Source organism: Polypterus senegalus, chromosome 15, assembly GCF_016835505.1.
Source record: "Polypterus senegalus isolate Bchr_013 chromosome 15, ASM1683550v1, whole genome shotgun sequence".
In the NCBI taxonomy this organism is placed as follows: Eukaryota; Metazoa; Chordata; class Cladistia; order Polypteriformes; family Polypteridae; genus Polypterus; species Polypterus senegalus.
In genome coordinates this window covers 9,904,275-9,919,647 of record NC_053168.1, presented here as the reverse complement: position 1 = coordinate 9,919,647, position 15,373 = coordinate 9,904,275, and the positions used below count along the sequence as shown (strand labels likewise).

Below are 15,373 nucleotides of genomic sequence, written 5' to 3'. Positions count from 1 at the left end.
GAGGGACACCCCGAAAATCAAAGGGAAAAAATGAGGCGGCAGGCAGGTGAGTCCATTTGGTTGAAATGCCATTGCAGAAACTCCAAATCATACTCCGTAGTTTGTATGCCTGCCTGCCAACGTCCTAATGAGATGACAGATGGTGTCCTGGGGGATCTCCTCCCAGATCTGGACCAGGGCATCACTGAGCCCCTGGACAGTCTGAGGTGTCGGATGGACCGAAACATAATGTCCCACCCAGAGGCGTCCTATTGGATTGAGGTCAGGCGAGTGAGCGTGGGGGGCAGTTAATGGTATCAATTCCTTCATCCTCTCGCCACATGAAGCCGGGCATTGTCGTGCACCAGGAGGAACCTCCGCACCAGCATAGGGTCTGACGATGGGTCCAAGGATTTCATCGCAATACCTAATGGCAGTCAAGGTGCCGTTGTCTAGCCTGTAGAGGTCTGTGCGTCCCTCCATGGATATGCCTGCCCAGACCATCACTGACCCCCCCACCAAAGCGGTCAGGCTGAACGATGCTACAGGCAGCATAACGTTCTCCACGGCTTCTCCAGACCATTTCACGTCAGTCACATGTGCTCAGGGTGAAACTGCTCTCATCTGTGAAAAACCCGCCAGTGGTGGATCTGCCAATTCTGGTATTCTTTGGCAAATGCCAATTGAGCTCCACGGTGCCCACTAGAGGACATTGTCAGGCCACCCTCATGAAGTCTGTTTCTGATTCTTTGGCCAGAAACATTCACACCAGTGGTCTGCCTGCCTGCTGGATTTTAGGCTCTGCCAGTGCTCATCCTGTTCCTCCTTACCTAATGGAGCAGATACCGGTGGGTCCTGCTGATGGGTTAAGGACCTTCGACGAGGTCTACGTGCTCTCCTGGAGGAACTGCCTGTCTGTCTCCTGAATCTCCTCCATGCCCTTGAGACTGTGCTGGGAGACGCAACAAACCTTCTGGCAATGGGAGGCACTTATTGATGTGCCATCCTGGAGAAGTTGGACTACCTGTGCCCGCTCTGTAGGGTCCAGGTATGGCCTTACGCTACCAGTAGTGACACTGACCATAGAAAAATGCAAAACGAGTGACAAAACAGATGAGGAGGAGTAAATGTCAGTGACCTCCCTCCAGCTGTTAAACCATTCATTCCTGTTTTGGGGGGTCGTCTCATTGTTGCCCCCCTGGTGCACCAAAGCAACTGAAACTGATGAACAAGCCCCTCTGCTACTTAACTGAGCAGATCGACAGCCCACAAGTGTCACTGACTTGATGTGATACTCAGATTCAGAAGTGCTCCTTTCATTTTTTTTGAGTAGTTTATATAAAAAGTCTTCAGCCCCTTCGAAGTTTTCACATTTTTATTATTTTTTTTTCTTTTGATTTTGATTTTTTTTGTTTTAATCCCCAAGAGATCTTTTCACGTGACCTTTGGTGGTCAGAGTGCAGGCTCAGCCATCGTGCAGGACCCCTGGAGCAGTTTTCAGGTTAGGACCCATCAGAGTCGGATGCTGGCGGTATTGCTGTCCAATTTTGAATCACAAAGGGATTTCTTTGCTTTCAGTGATTTTCTGTTTTATATTTTGTAACCTCAAGGGGGGCTGCCACTGAGCCCCAAACTGCAGACACAATAACACCCGACCTAATCCCAGGTTCAAATAAATTATTTTTGTTTCACCCAAAAAAGCACCTTCTTTCTCCGGGACACCAGCAAAACGCACCAAATCACAATTCTCTCCTTCACCCCCCAAAAGAGTTTTTGCCCGCTGCCTCGCGCCTCTGACTCGATTTAAGTGAGGTGGCAGGGCTCTGTGTCAAACTTGATCCGGGAACTGCTTCCGGTCTCATCTCCAGATCGTCTAGAGCAGGGGTGTCAAACTCCAGGCCGCAGTGGCTGCAGGTTTTCATTGTGACCCTTTTCCTATCGGTTTTCTCTGCTAATTAACTCCTTTTTTTCCCTTCATTTTAACTGCCCTGTTTTTAAGGATTCAGTCCTCTGAATTGATTTGTTTCTTCATGAAATGGCAGCCAAACAGAAAGGAGACGTGAAACGAGCCAACAGATGAGCAGCCAAACTGGCATTTCAAACTCCAGCCAATTTCACTCCAACCAATCTATTAATGAGAAGCTGATTCTTGCTGTTAATTAATTAAGCCCGTTATTTAATTCCATGGCTTGTTGCTGCTCTCATTCTGCCACAGAAGACATTTCCAAAACTGTTGATTTTCTGTTCGTCAAAATGTTTTGGTGACCTGAGAGATCAACCTCACCGAGACCTTCACCTTTCTTTATTTTTAGATATCGTGTGATGGGCGCTGATGAGCTGGTCATGTGGCAGCTCGTTTTGTGTCTCATTATTGTTTGGCTTCTAATTAAAAAAAGAGACAACTAAGGGGCCTGAGTCAAGTTAATTAAAACTAAAGCAAAAGAAGTTAATTAGCAGCAAAAACTGGTCACTAATGAAGAAGATGATTAGAATGAAAATCTGCAGCCACTGCGGCCCGCCAGGCCTGGAGTTCGACACCCGTGGTCTAGAGCATCTCCGGGTCGTGCAGAAACCTGGACAGTCCTCCTCCATCTTGGCAGCGCCCTCCAGTGGTATCCGACAGGGCTGCGATTCAGGGGCCTCATGTATAAACGGTGCGTACGCACAGAAATGTTGCGTAAGAACGTTTCCACGTTCAAATCGCGATGTATAAAACCTACACTTGGCATAAAGCCACGCGCTTTTCCACGGTACCTCATGCCTTGTCGTGCGCAAGTTCTCCACTCGGTTTTGCAGACTGGCGGCGCCCAGCGTCAAAGCAGTGCTACTGTTCCTGTGTGGTTACTCCATATTTTCATGACACGGCTTTATAAATACACCGAAACTAACCACATATTGTTTATTAGTGTAATGCATCTGATTGTACTTAACTCGTAACAATATAATGGTCCAGGGAACAGCCATAGTATTCCAAATGCCATAACTGCTTTAGCGTTGTTACTCTCACTTCTCCTTCTTCTTTCAGCTCCTCCCGTTAGGAGTTGCCACAGCAGATCATCTTTTTCCATATTACTCTCACTGCACCACTCAGAGTATTTATATCACTGTATCTGAGTGTGAATCACAGCAGCAGCTGATCGGAAAGAGAATTATCGGTATACGGCATTAAGCACACGCTGTCTCAGCCACTGCAAAACGTTTTAAAGCCTTTCCTGTGTGGACCTCGCGGTTCAGAAACAGTTTCATCCCAAGAACTTTAAATGCACTCAATCAAGTGCTCCTTGTAGAACTGTTAGGACTTATAAGTACAATCACCTCACTGTAAACTTGCACTACAGTTATAATATTACACAACCTGAGTCACTTTACAAAGCGCGTATTTACACATGATGACGATATCATTTTTAAGGTGAAATGCAGCAAAATATGTTTATTAAATTATACAGATAAAACTTTAACTTCATTTAAATAATCTATATTCTTCACTGGGAGTGTCGTGAAGGATAGAATAATTAAACATGTACTACGAAGATATTTCAATGTTCCTTAAACGTTTTGAAGAATCGGCGCTAAACTTACAGATGGCTTAACGTCTATTACAGAGCTGATTGTATGGCGATCGGTTACTTGGGGAAAGAAAAGCAAGGACTGCAGGGGCGGCTACGCCAATATACGAGGTGTGGCAGAAAAGTAATGAGACTGGCAACACTGCAAGCGATCTGGCAACGCTGCGCTGTTGTCCTTGATAGAGCCCGTGTATCAGTACCCTCCCATAGCTCAGTGCGAGTTTCAACTCCTTCTGTTAACTACGTGATTTTTGTGACTGCTATTAGCGAAGTTGTGTTTTTGGTTGTGCGTCACGCAAAATGGAACAGCGGAATTTGGAGCAACGTTGTGCCATTAAACGGCAAGTGTGACGTTTGAAAAGTTAAAACAGGCCAATGGGGAACATTCTTTATCCTGAGCTCAAGTTTTTCGCTGGCACAAATCATTTTGGAAGGCAGAAAACACGTTGAAGATGAACATCGCTCAGGGAGGACTTCAACTTCGAAAACCAATGAAAACATCGAACGTGTGAACACTCTTGTGAGATCAGACCGTCGTTTAACATTAAGAATGTTGAGTGAACAATTAAATTTGAACAGATTTACCGCTCATCAAATTTTGACTGAACATTTGCACATGCGAAAGGTCTGTGCCAAAATGGTGCCGAAAAACTGCCCTCTCCATAACAGAATTTTTGACCTCAAAAGGCATTCCTGTGGTTCCCCAGCCCCTTATTCACCTGACCTCAGTCCGTGTGACTTTTCCTTTTCCTAAACTGAAAATGTCCTCAAAGGACGTCATTTCGGGACTTTAGAAAACATCCAAAAGAGTGTAACGGACATGCTGAAGACCATACCAGTTGAAGGTGGGAACAACGTCTCCATCGGTGTGTAGCTGACCAAGGGAACTACTTTGAAGGGGATAACATTGATGTTTGAAAAAAATAAAAACTTTGGTAAATAAAAAATCAGTCTCATTACTTTTCTGCCACACCTCGTATATTGAATATAACACAAAGAGAAAATAACAACACAGCTAAAAACGCAGCGACAAATTTTGGCAAAAGATAAATGCTTGTGTCATGAGCACGAGGCGGCTATGCAGTGTCTGCAACAGACGAGGCCACCGATTCTTCCTCTGCCCAGTGCCACCACAAGCCTAGAGCCGCCCCTGATTGTACTGCTGCAATAAATTATTTCATTGAAGTGAAACACATGTTTAATAACGTGCTTTAACTCCTATCATCATGAAAGTGACATCACGTATACATCTCAGTGTTTGAGTTATTCAGAGAGCTGTAATATCACGAATGTAATGGACTTTGTGTCCAGTTGGAGGAAGAGAGCCGGTTTAAGAAGCAAGTAGTGATTCACACACATAGAGCACATAGAAGATCACATACAAAACAAAGCATTTAACGTGCTACTTTAATTACGATGTCATTTGAGAAACTGGTTAATTAAACGATTTTAAGATGAAGTTTATGATGTTCTACTTTAATGACAAAATAAACTACGTGATTAAAGTGGAAATGTCGAGATTGAAGTGGACATTTCGTGCTTTTTCCCCACCGTGTGCCTTTTTTCTCTGTACCCTAATAAACTTTCATATGACACTCAGACGGTGGGCTACAACTCGGCTTTTCACGGCGACTTTGGTATATGACTTCTTTTTTATTTCCGGCACTGTGCGATTTTGTGAACGTGAGCTTTCAAGTTTCTCCAACACGCTATGCCACTCGATCAACTTCCTTTTGTTGATTACACCACGGCTTATTTGAACAAATTGTATGTTTTTCCTTTGCCTCCACTTGGTATTCGCTGAAATTCTTATGTTTTCCCCGTGCTTTTCCCATTGACTTTTCACAGAAGGCTGCGCTTAAGGACGATTTATATTGATTTGCATATTCAAACAGGCGTAATTCTGGGAGGATTTGGGGCGTTACATAAAGCGCGTGCACGAGCGTTAGTTTTCACGCTGATCGGGATTTATGTAGCGGAAGAACATGGAAGTTGGAGTACGCACAGATTCCTGCATCTGGATTTTTCTGTGCGTAAGCACATTTCGGCTTTGTGCTTACACCATGTTATAGTGCGAGTTCTACGCACGGCGTTATACATGAGGCCCCAGGACTCCCAACTCCCATGCCAATCCCAATGGGTGTCTTAATCTGGTCCAGCCTTGAGGAACGCTGCCGCGTGTCATGTGGGGGGACGAACTGCTCCCAATAAGCCCGTTCACCCAGTCTGTCCATATAGCATCCTGATGTCTTCAAAGTGCTCTCAATTAATTAGAAATTGTAGGTGCCAAGGAGGATGGACAGGCATCCTGGTCCGGGATAAATGAATGGATTCATACCCAGCCAGGATGCCTGCCCTTCCTCCCTGGCACCTACATTGTATAATTAATTGAGACCACTTTGCACTTTGACGTTGAAGAGTCTTTTGTCTGTTGATCCAAAAACAAGACAAATTCCTGGGATTCAAATTTAGATTGCAAATCAAATGTGAACACTTACAGGGCACTGTAGAAAGGCACTATATAGACCTGATGGCAGATTGTAAACGTATTACTGATTCTAAATGGGGAGCGTTGCCTTCATTGGCATTTGCATAGCATTTGGCTGCTGCTCGTTATCAAAAGGCACAATAGAAAAATGAAGGTTTGAGGTTTGTGTGCTTCAGCCTTCATGGGATTGCGAAATTTCCATTTAGATGCCCTTATGTGGCCCTCGGAGAAAGTCGGCGTACAGAATTCTAAATTAATTCTTGCTATCGTCGGTAACGCAGAGTTTGGTTGCCTTTTGATGGAAGGCCGTCACGCGGCTTTGTCACCACGACAGCTTACCGTCTTTGACAAGTCCCACCACAATCTGGAGCGTCTCTGTGTGCTGTTTTTAGGTTCAGCAAACGTGTTAATTAATGACTTCCCACAAACATGTCGAGAACAGCCGCCTCGATCAGGCGATTGGCAGGCGCCCATTTCTTCTGCCAGCTCAGCGTGATTTTGAATGTTCCTGAATTTCCAGATCGGCCTCAACACACGCAGACGCCTCACGAGATTTTTACATGTCGTGCGGGTATCCAGTCGTGCTTCTGTCGATATCTCCAAGGGCCATCACTGACATCGAGAAGAGGCACTGGCACTGGCCAAGCACTGACTGCATACGTGCTTTGATCCAAGATGTCCTTCCCCGACTTCTTAATATTGAAATCAGCAGTTCATTTATTTGAAGAGAAATATTCACATATTGGAACATAAGAAGTGGGGGGACCACCAAAAGGAGACAACTGTGCCCATTTCACTTAAAGAGACGGTCTCACCCAAACACACAGGCGATACGGGCATAGAGGGTGTCGCCTGGACTGTGGCACAGACTGAAAAGGAGGCCGTTGTGGGCATGTCACCTTGGTGTGTGGGCACAGCAATAGGTGGTGGCTTAGGAAATCAATGGAGACTCTGCAGGGCACACCATCTTGGTGGGATCATGGATTTGGTCATGGTCAATAAAGGGGACTGTCTTGAGCACATCACCTTGGTATGTGGACACGATGTGGTAGTAGCTGGTGGCATATGGCAGTCATTATGATGAACGTATGGATTGGGTATAGGACAATAAAAGAGACTTGGGCACCTCACCCTAGCATGTGGACACTATTAGCTGCTGGTGTAGGCAGGCCACACCATCTTGATGGGATCATGGATTTGGCATAGGTCAATAAAGGGGACTGTTTTGGGCATATCACCTTGGTTTGTGGACACGATGTGGTAGTAGCTGGTGGCATAAGGCAATAAATGATCATGATAAGGGTGCAAATGGCACCCTGCCTTAAGGGATAATGTGATAAAGGCCCTGCCAAGGGTGCACAAACACTGGCCCAGCTACTGGCATAGAGCAATAGAGGAGACTGCATAGGGCACATCACCATGATGGGGTCACAGACGCTGTACCGGCCAGTGGTATAAGGTGGTAAAGGAGGCTGTCAAGGGCACTTCTGTTTGGTATGTGGACTGGGTACTAGCTGATGGCATAGGGCAGTCATCCTGACGGACGTATGGATTGGGTATAGGTCAATAAAGGAGACTTGGGCACCTCACCTTGGCATGTGGACACCGTATTAGCTGCTGGCACAGGCAGGCCACACCATCTTGATGGGATCATAGATTTGGCATAGGTCAATAAAGGGGACTGTCTTGGGCACATCACCTTGGTATTGGATAAGATGTGATAATAGCTGGTGGCATAAGGCAATGAATGTTCTTGATAAGAGTGCAAATGGCACACTGACTTGTGGATAGTGCGAAAATAGTACTGTCAAGGGTGCATCAAATTGGCAAGGGTTCACAAAAACTGGACCAGCTATTGGCATAGAGCAAGACTGTATAGGGCACATCAACATGCTGGGGTCACAGACGCTGTACCATTCATTTGTAAAGGGTGGTAAAGGAAGCTGTCATGGGCTCTTCTGTTGGGTTTGTGGACAGGGTACTAGCTGGTGGCATAGGGCAGTTATATTGCAGAATTTATGGATTGGGTATAGGTCAATAAAGGAGACTTGAACAACTCACCATTGCATGTGGACACTGTACTAATGGTTGGCATATGGCAATTACGCAGACTGTGCAGGCCATGCCATCTTGATGGGATCATGGAGTTGGTATAGGTCAGTGAAGAAAAAGCCTTGGGCACATCACCTTGGCATGTGGATAGGATTTGGTAGTAGCTGGTGGCATATGGCAATAAATGTTCATGATAAGGGTACAGATGGCACCCTGGCTTGAGGGACAGTGCGATAAAGGCACAGCCACGGGTGCATCAAATTGACAGGGGTACACAAACACTGGACCAGCTATTGGCAAAGACCAATAAAGAAAACAGCATAGGGCACATCATTATGATGTTGTACCGGCCATTGATATAGGTGGTAAAGGTGACTGTCAAGGGATCGTCAAGTTGGTAGGCAGACACTTTACTAGCTGGTGGCATAAAGCAGTAATGGAGACTGTGCAGGGCATGTCATCTTGATGGGCTTGTGGACTGGGTGCAGGTCAATGAAGTACATGATAAAGTAGCTGTTTTGGGCACATCACTTTAATAAGATCACATGTGCACAGTGCCATCCATTGTTATAGGATGAACATCTAGGGAACATCACTTAAACAAGGCTACAATACCAGCTAGCGCCATTGCATGATAAAGTAGCTGTTTTGGGCACATCACTTTAATAAGATCACATGGGCACAGTACCAGCCAGTTCCTTATGGCAATAAAGTGGTATTCTACAGTGAATCTCTTCATTATCCTAAGATACTGGCTGGTATTGTTGCACATGTACCCTTATTAAAGTAGCTGTCTGGGTGACATCACTTTAACAAGGGCACATGGGCACAGTACCATCCATTACCATAAGATAATCAGGAATCTGTCTTGGGCTCATACATGCAGTGCTGGCTATGGCCTCAGGGTGTTAAATGGGACTGTATAGGGCACATCACTTTAATAAGGGCATATGGGCACAGTACCAGCGAGTGCCAAGTGATGATCAATGAGGTGTCACATCACCTTGACTAGTGCTGGTTATGGTCTCAGGGTGATAAATCAGGCTTCCCAGTGCATACCCTTTAGCGGATTTAAAGGGGGAGTACCGGAGGTGGCATGTGGTGCCAAAGGAGAGTCCCTCGTACACATCACCTGTCCTTTTGCCATACTGTGATGAAGACCATTGCCTCTGGTCAAACTGGGATACATTGCCTTAGTATTTATTTTGGCCATAAATATATAGATTGGAGATGAGGACTCGCCTCACTGACCAATACTATTTTCTCTCCCCAGCCTGAAACGTGTATTTAGTTTATTGTAATTTGATGTTCCTTTAATCCTCCATTTGTAATATACAGTGCATTGTTCTTTTAAATGTGTTGTTCTTTTCTCATATCCTCCTAAATAATGAAAAAAGTCCTATATGAGATGAGACACAAAAATATCCGGACTGGGCTTGGGGCTTTCCTGGAAACCGTCTGGAGGTCGGCTGGATGTGAATCCTAGAAGTGTATCCCCTCTGTCCTACACACTCACCCTCTCAAACCGCCAACCAGCTCGGTATATCCTGTGAAGAGCCCAGTCAGTATCTGCACAACAATCGCTACACGAGTTGCCGCTATAATGTCGAGTGAAAAAATCAAACAACACATCAACATTAAATTTCTCGCGAAATTGAACAAAACGGCCACAGAAACTTATGAATTGATAAAAAACGGCGAACGGTGATAACAGTTTGTCTCGCACACAAGTGTTTGAGCAGCACAAACGTTTTCAAAGGAAGGACAAGAGAATGTGGAAGACGTTCAATGCCCGGGTCGCCCACGCTCGTCTCGGACGGATGACAACATCACAACAGTGAAGCGGATTGTTCGAAATGATCGTACTCCTTTTTCCATGAAGCAGTTTTTTGACTGATCCTCTCGATCTTCCTCGCTATTCGCCCGATTTAGCTCCCTGTGATTTTTTTTTTTTCACTTGTTCCTGAAAATCAAAAGTGACCTGAAGGGAACACATTTTTCTTCAATGGATGAAGTGAAGACAAAAACGGCAAGGAAGAGCCTCAAGCAAGAAGACTACCAGCTCTGTTTCAATCAATGGACGATACGTCTGCAGCGGTGTAGAGATCAGGACGGGGAGTATAGAGAAGGTGACAACGTTTATCCATCCATCCATCCATTTTCTAACCCGCCAAATCCGAATACAGGGTCACAGGGGTCTGCTGGAGCCAATACCAGCCAACACAGGGCACAAGGCAGGAACCAATCCAGGGCAGGGTGCCAACCCACCGCAGGACACACACAAACACACCCACACACCAGGGCCAATTTAGAATCGCCAATCCACCTAACCTGCATGTCTTTGGATTGTGGGAGGAAACCAGAGTGCCCGGAGGAAACCCACGCAGACACGGGGAGAACATGCAAACTCCACGCAGGGAGGACCCGGGAAGCGAACCCGGGTCTCCTAACTACGAGGCAGCAGTGCCACCCTGTGACAACGTTTAGAAAGCTGTAATTCATTGATAGATTTTTTTTTAACCAATCCGGTTATTTTTGTGTCTCACCTCATATAACATCCACTGCACTGCCCTCTTGGTAACCCTGACCTAAACCGTGATGGTACAGAAGACGGATTTTGTGAGCTGAGTCCCCAGCGTGGCTGACTTCTTGCCATAACGAGTACCTTCACTTCTCCAGGTTCTCCTAATTAATTCTGTGCTTCTCGTGTACAGCGCCAAAGCTGAACGATAACGTCCTACATTGTTGGTTTTTCAGGTTTTACTGCTACAGAGAAATCGGGAACTTCATATAATCCTACTGGTGAGAAAACAGCGTAGTCGGCAGGATCCCATTGGTTCCATGTGCTGATCTGGAGAGTTAGCTTTGTGCCCAAATTGACTGTAGACTATCAACATGAACATAAAGATTTTAAGAGTGTGAAATTTGTCACCGATGCATGTTTTTTCTCACAGGTAACCATTTCCACATTCATCCTCTGTTTAGGTGCTGGACGTCAAGTGCCACTAAAGCCTCGTAGAGGCAACGTGAGGGACCCACCTCAGTTAGTGCTTCCCCCTCCCCCTCCATACCCGCCTTGTATAGATTCAGACTACGTGGATCCCGACGTTTTGCACCCATCGAGTGATGACGAGCTCACAGGCCACGTGGACATTGCTTCTCAACGTAGGTCATGGAAATCCTTTAAAGCAATCGTCGTTCAACTTCCATGCAGCTTCCTCCCTTTCTGCTTTCTCACTCTGTGGTTTTCTAGCACGGGTTTCTGGTTTTTATCTCGTATCTCGCTGTGATTTATGTGAGGAAAAAAAGCTTTTTGCCCTTCCTCAAGTGAGTCTCTCTCTTCATTTCTCTCTTTTACTCAGTGGTGTTACTTTAACTGGGAAGTTGGTTTCCAGGTGTGTGCATGAGTGTGCATTATGTGGGCTTGTGTCCCACCCAAGGCGGGTTCCCTTGTGTTGTCTGGTACTGCCAGTACAGTGGGTATAGAAAAGAATCCTCCCCTTTGAAATATTCCCATTTTTTGCTTTATAGCCTTAGATTAAAACACACAAATATTTCTTACCAGCTTTACTTTCTCAATGCAACCAATGACATCCAAGTGAAGGATATCACAGCTACAGTTCAGAAGAATAATAAAAAAAATCAAAAACAAGACCTACTGAGATGAATAAAGGGTCACCGCCCCCCCAATGTCAATGTCATTTTGTTGACCCCCCTTTTGCTTTAATGACAGCCTTGAGTCTGTTGTGATTCTTCTCTCTCAGCTTTGCCCATCTAGATTGAGCCCACTCAATATTTGCCCCCCACTCTTCTTTACAGTTTTAACTGTTCAAGTTCGGTCACTTTGGCTGGTGAGCGTTGGTGGTCTGCTATCTTCAGATCTTTCCACAGATTTTCAGTGTGATTGAGGTCTGGGCTCTGATTGGCCACACCAGGACATTCACTTTTTTCTCCTTCAGCCACTGTATGGTCAATTTTGCTGTGTGCTTCAGGTCATCTTGTTGAAAGGTGAACATTCTGCCCATCTTCAACTTTCTGCCAGAGGGTTGCAGGTTTTCCTCAAGAATTTGACGGTATTTTTCCTCATTCGTTTTTCCTTCTACCCTAACGAGAGCCCCAGGCCCCCCACAACAGGATGCTGCCACCTCCATGCTTTACTGTTGGTGTGGTGTGTTGTGGATGGTGAGCTGCATTGGTGTACCGTTTGGTATTGAGGCCAAATAGTTTGATTTTGGTCTCATCTGACCATAAGACCTTTTTCCACTTGGCATCAGAATCTGGCAAAGCTCAAACGAGCCTTCATGTGACTTTCTTGAGAAGTGCGACCCTTCCAAACAAGCCACAATTGTGGAGCGCTTGTGAAATTGTTGTCACATGCACACAATGACCACTCTTTGCCATCAAATCCTGTAACTCCTTCAAAGTGGCCATTGGCCTCTTGGTAGCCTCTCTTACCAGTTTCCTCCTTGCTCTTCCATTCACTATGGAGGGTCCTAATTTGTACCAGACACTTGCCACTTCTTTATTATGGACTTTACTGAGCTCCTTGGGACTGATAAAGCCTTTGAGATTTGTTGGTCTCCATCTCCTGCCTCATGTCTGTCCACAACTCTATCCCTGAGATCTTTTGCAAGTCAGTTGCTTGCAATACCAAGGAAGGGAATGAATGGACCAGGAACAGCTTCACTAATCACACTCATTACAATTAATCACAGCCAGTAACCAGGGTCTGCAATGGAAATGGTGGGCACGGACACCTGATTGAGTTTTGGGTCCTTTATTCATCTCAGTATTTCTGGTTTTTGATTTTTTAAACTTCTTCTGAACTGTAGCTGTGATGTCTTTCACTTGGATGTTAGAGACTGCATTGAGTAAGTAAAGCTGGGAAGAAATATTGGTTTGTGTGTTCATTTAAGGCTATAAAGCAAAAAAAAAATGGGAATATTTTGAAGGGGGGGATTCTTTTCTATACCCACTGTATATTCTCCAGACCCCACAACACATGCTTTGATAGTGGATAGACTTTATTTGTATAACTTTTATTTGCTCTTCTGGTTATCTGGGGTCAATTCCCAACTAGGTCACCCCTTGTTTGGTGTCCACAGGCATCTCCCATGTTCACTGGAGTTATTTTGTATTCCAGGTACTCAAGCTTAAAAAACAACAGTTAGCCCTTTAACTCCAGATGATAAGAAGCTGCTTCTTAGAGATGTCATAACCCAAACATTGTGGCCGGCCACCAGCTGTTACCACGGTGCAGATATACAAACTGAAAGGGCTTATGGTTTGTGTGTGTGTTTGTGAGTCTACAACAGAACATTTGGCGTAGTCAGCAGGATTCGCATGGAGGAGGTGATGTGCAGTAAGGTGTGGGGGCTTAGTGAGAGACAGTTCATCTGACATCATCAGGAGACGCACCTCTCACGGTGTTTGGAAACACTATCTGCTCGGCCCAAGGTCAGGCAACGTCCTTTAGCTCAGGCCGATGAGAAACTGCTTTGGAGAGCCATTATAACCAGATATTGCAGTTTCACACATGGCCACCAGTTGTTACCACAGTTCAAATCTACAAATTGAGTTGGCTTGTGGTGTGTGTGTGAGTGTGTGATTGAGTCCACAAAAAAAAACACTTGGTGTAGTCAGCAGGATTTGCACTCTAGAAGGGTGGCAGCGGAGGTGCCGAGTAGTAAGGTTGTGCCTGAAAGAGGGACAGAGCTCAGCTGACATCACCAGGAGGTGCACCACTTGCAGCATTCAAAAACTCTATCTGTTCAGCTCACGGTTCGAGGAGATCCATTTAGCTCAGGCTGATAAGAAGCTGAAAGGTTTTGTAATCCAAATGTAGGTTTGCAGCTGTTACTATAGTGTAAATCTACATACTGAGATGGCTTGGTGTGTGCTTGTGTGAGTCCTCAACAGAATACTTGGCGTAGTCGGGAGGATTTGTACTGTGTTGCGTGCTGAGTGACGTTCGTTATTGTTGTTGCGTGTTCCTGTGTGTCGTCGCGAGAATGTCGGAGCTTGCATTAGAGCAACGAGCAAACATTCAATTTCTCATTAAACTTGGCAAGAGTGGAAGTGAAATCAGGGACGTGTTAGTCCAAGTTTATAGGGATAATGCCATGAAGAAAATGGCAGCATACAAATGAATGAAACGTTTTTCTGTGGGGAGAGAAAGCGTAACTGATGAAGAGAGTACAGCATCAGCATCAGTATAACATGCATCACAGGAAAATTAATGGAAGGAATTATTAAGGATAAGATTGAGAAACACATGGCAAGGACAGGAGTTATTAGGAACAGTCAATGTGAGGTTTAGAAGATGTTTTACTAACATGCTGGAATTCTTTGAGGAGGCAACAAAAGGATACGACCAGAGTGGAGCAGATGAGATTATTGATCTGGACTTTCAGAAAGCATTTGATAAGGTGCCACGTGAGAGGGTGGGCATCAAACTAAAAGAAGTGGGAGTTCAGGGTGATGTTTTTAGATGGGTGCAGAATTGGCTCAGACACAGGAAGCAGAGGGTGATGGTGTGAGGAACCTCATCAGAACTGGGTGATGTTAAGAGTGGTGACCAGCAGGGGGGCAGCGCTAGGCCCGCTGCTGGATCAGTGCTGGGGTCGCTGCTTTTTTTAATATATATATAAATGATTTAGATAGCAATATAAGTAACAAGCTGGTTAAGTTTGCAGATGATACCAAGGTAGGTGGATTAGCAGATAATTTGGAATCCGTTATATCATCACAGAAGGACTTGGACAGCAGAAAGGCTTGGGCAGATTTGTGGCAGATGAAATTTAATGTCAGTAAATGTAAAGAATTACACATAAGAAGTAAAAATGTGAGGTTTGAATACACAATGGGCGGTCGGAAAATCGAGAGTACACCTTATGAGAAGGATTTAGGAGTCATAGTGGACTATCAAGTGTTAGACAGTGTTCAGAAGCCATTAAGAAGGTTAACAGAATGTCAGGTTATATAGCGCCTTGATGTGTGGAGTACAAGTCACAGGAGGTTCTGCTCAAGCTTTATAACACACTGGTGAGGCCTCATCTGGAGTCCTGCGTGCAGTTTTTGTCTCCAGCCTACAAAAAGGACATAGCAGCACTAGAGAAGGTCCAGAGAAGAGCGACTGGGCTGATTCCAGGGCTACAGGGGATGAGTTATGAGGAAAGATTAAAAGAGCTGAGCCTTTACAGGAGATGAAAAGGAGACCTGAGTGAAGTGTTTGAAATTATAAAGGGAATTAGTCCAGTGGATCGAGACGGTGACTTTAAAATGAGTT

The 15,373-nt window shown here is 45.1% G+C and overlaps 2 protein-coding genes across 6 annotated transcripts in view; both read left to right on the top strand.

The window, feature by feature from the left end:
• The window catches only part of LOC120516048 (protein cordon-bleu-like), a 246,527-nt gene that overhangs the window by 222,656 nt on the left and 8,498 nt on the right, over positions 1-15,373 (top strand). The window lies entirely within an intron of this gene.
• The window catches only part of LOC120516047 (protein cordon-bleu-like), a 90,743-nt gene continuing 86,435 nt past the window's right edge, over positions 11,066-15,373 (top strand). The window contains exon 1 of the mRNA XM_039737482.1: positions 11,066-11,250. The gene's annotated coding sequence lies outside the window, so the exon portion shown is untranslated. The remainder of the gene's footprint in view (positions 11,251-15,373) is intronic.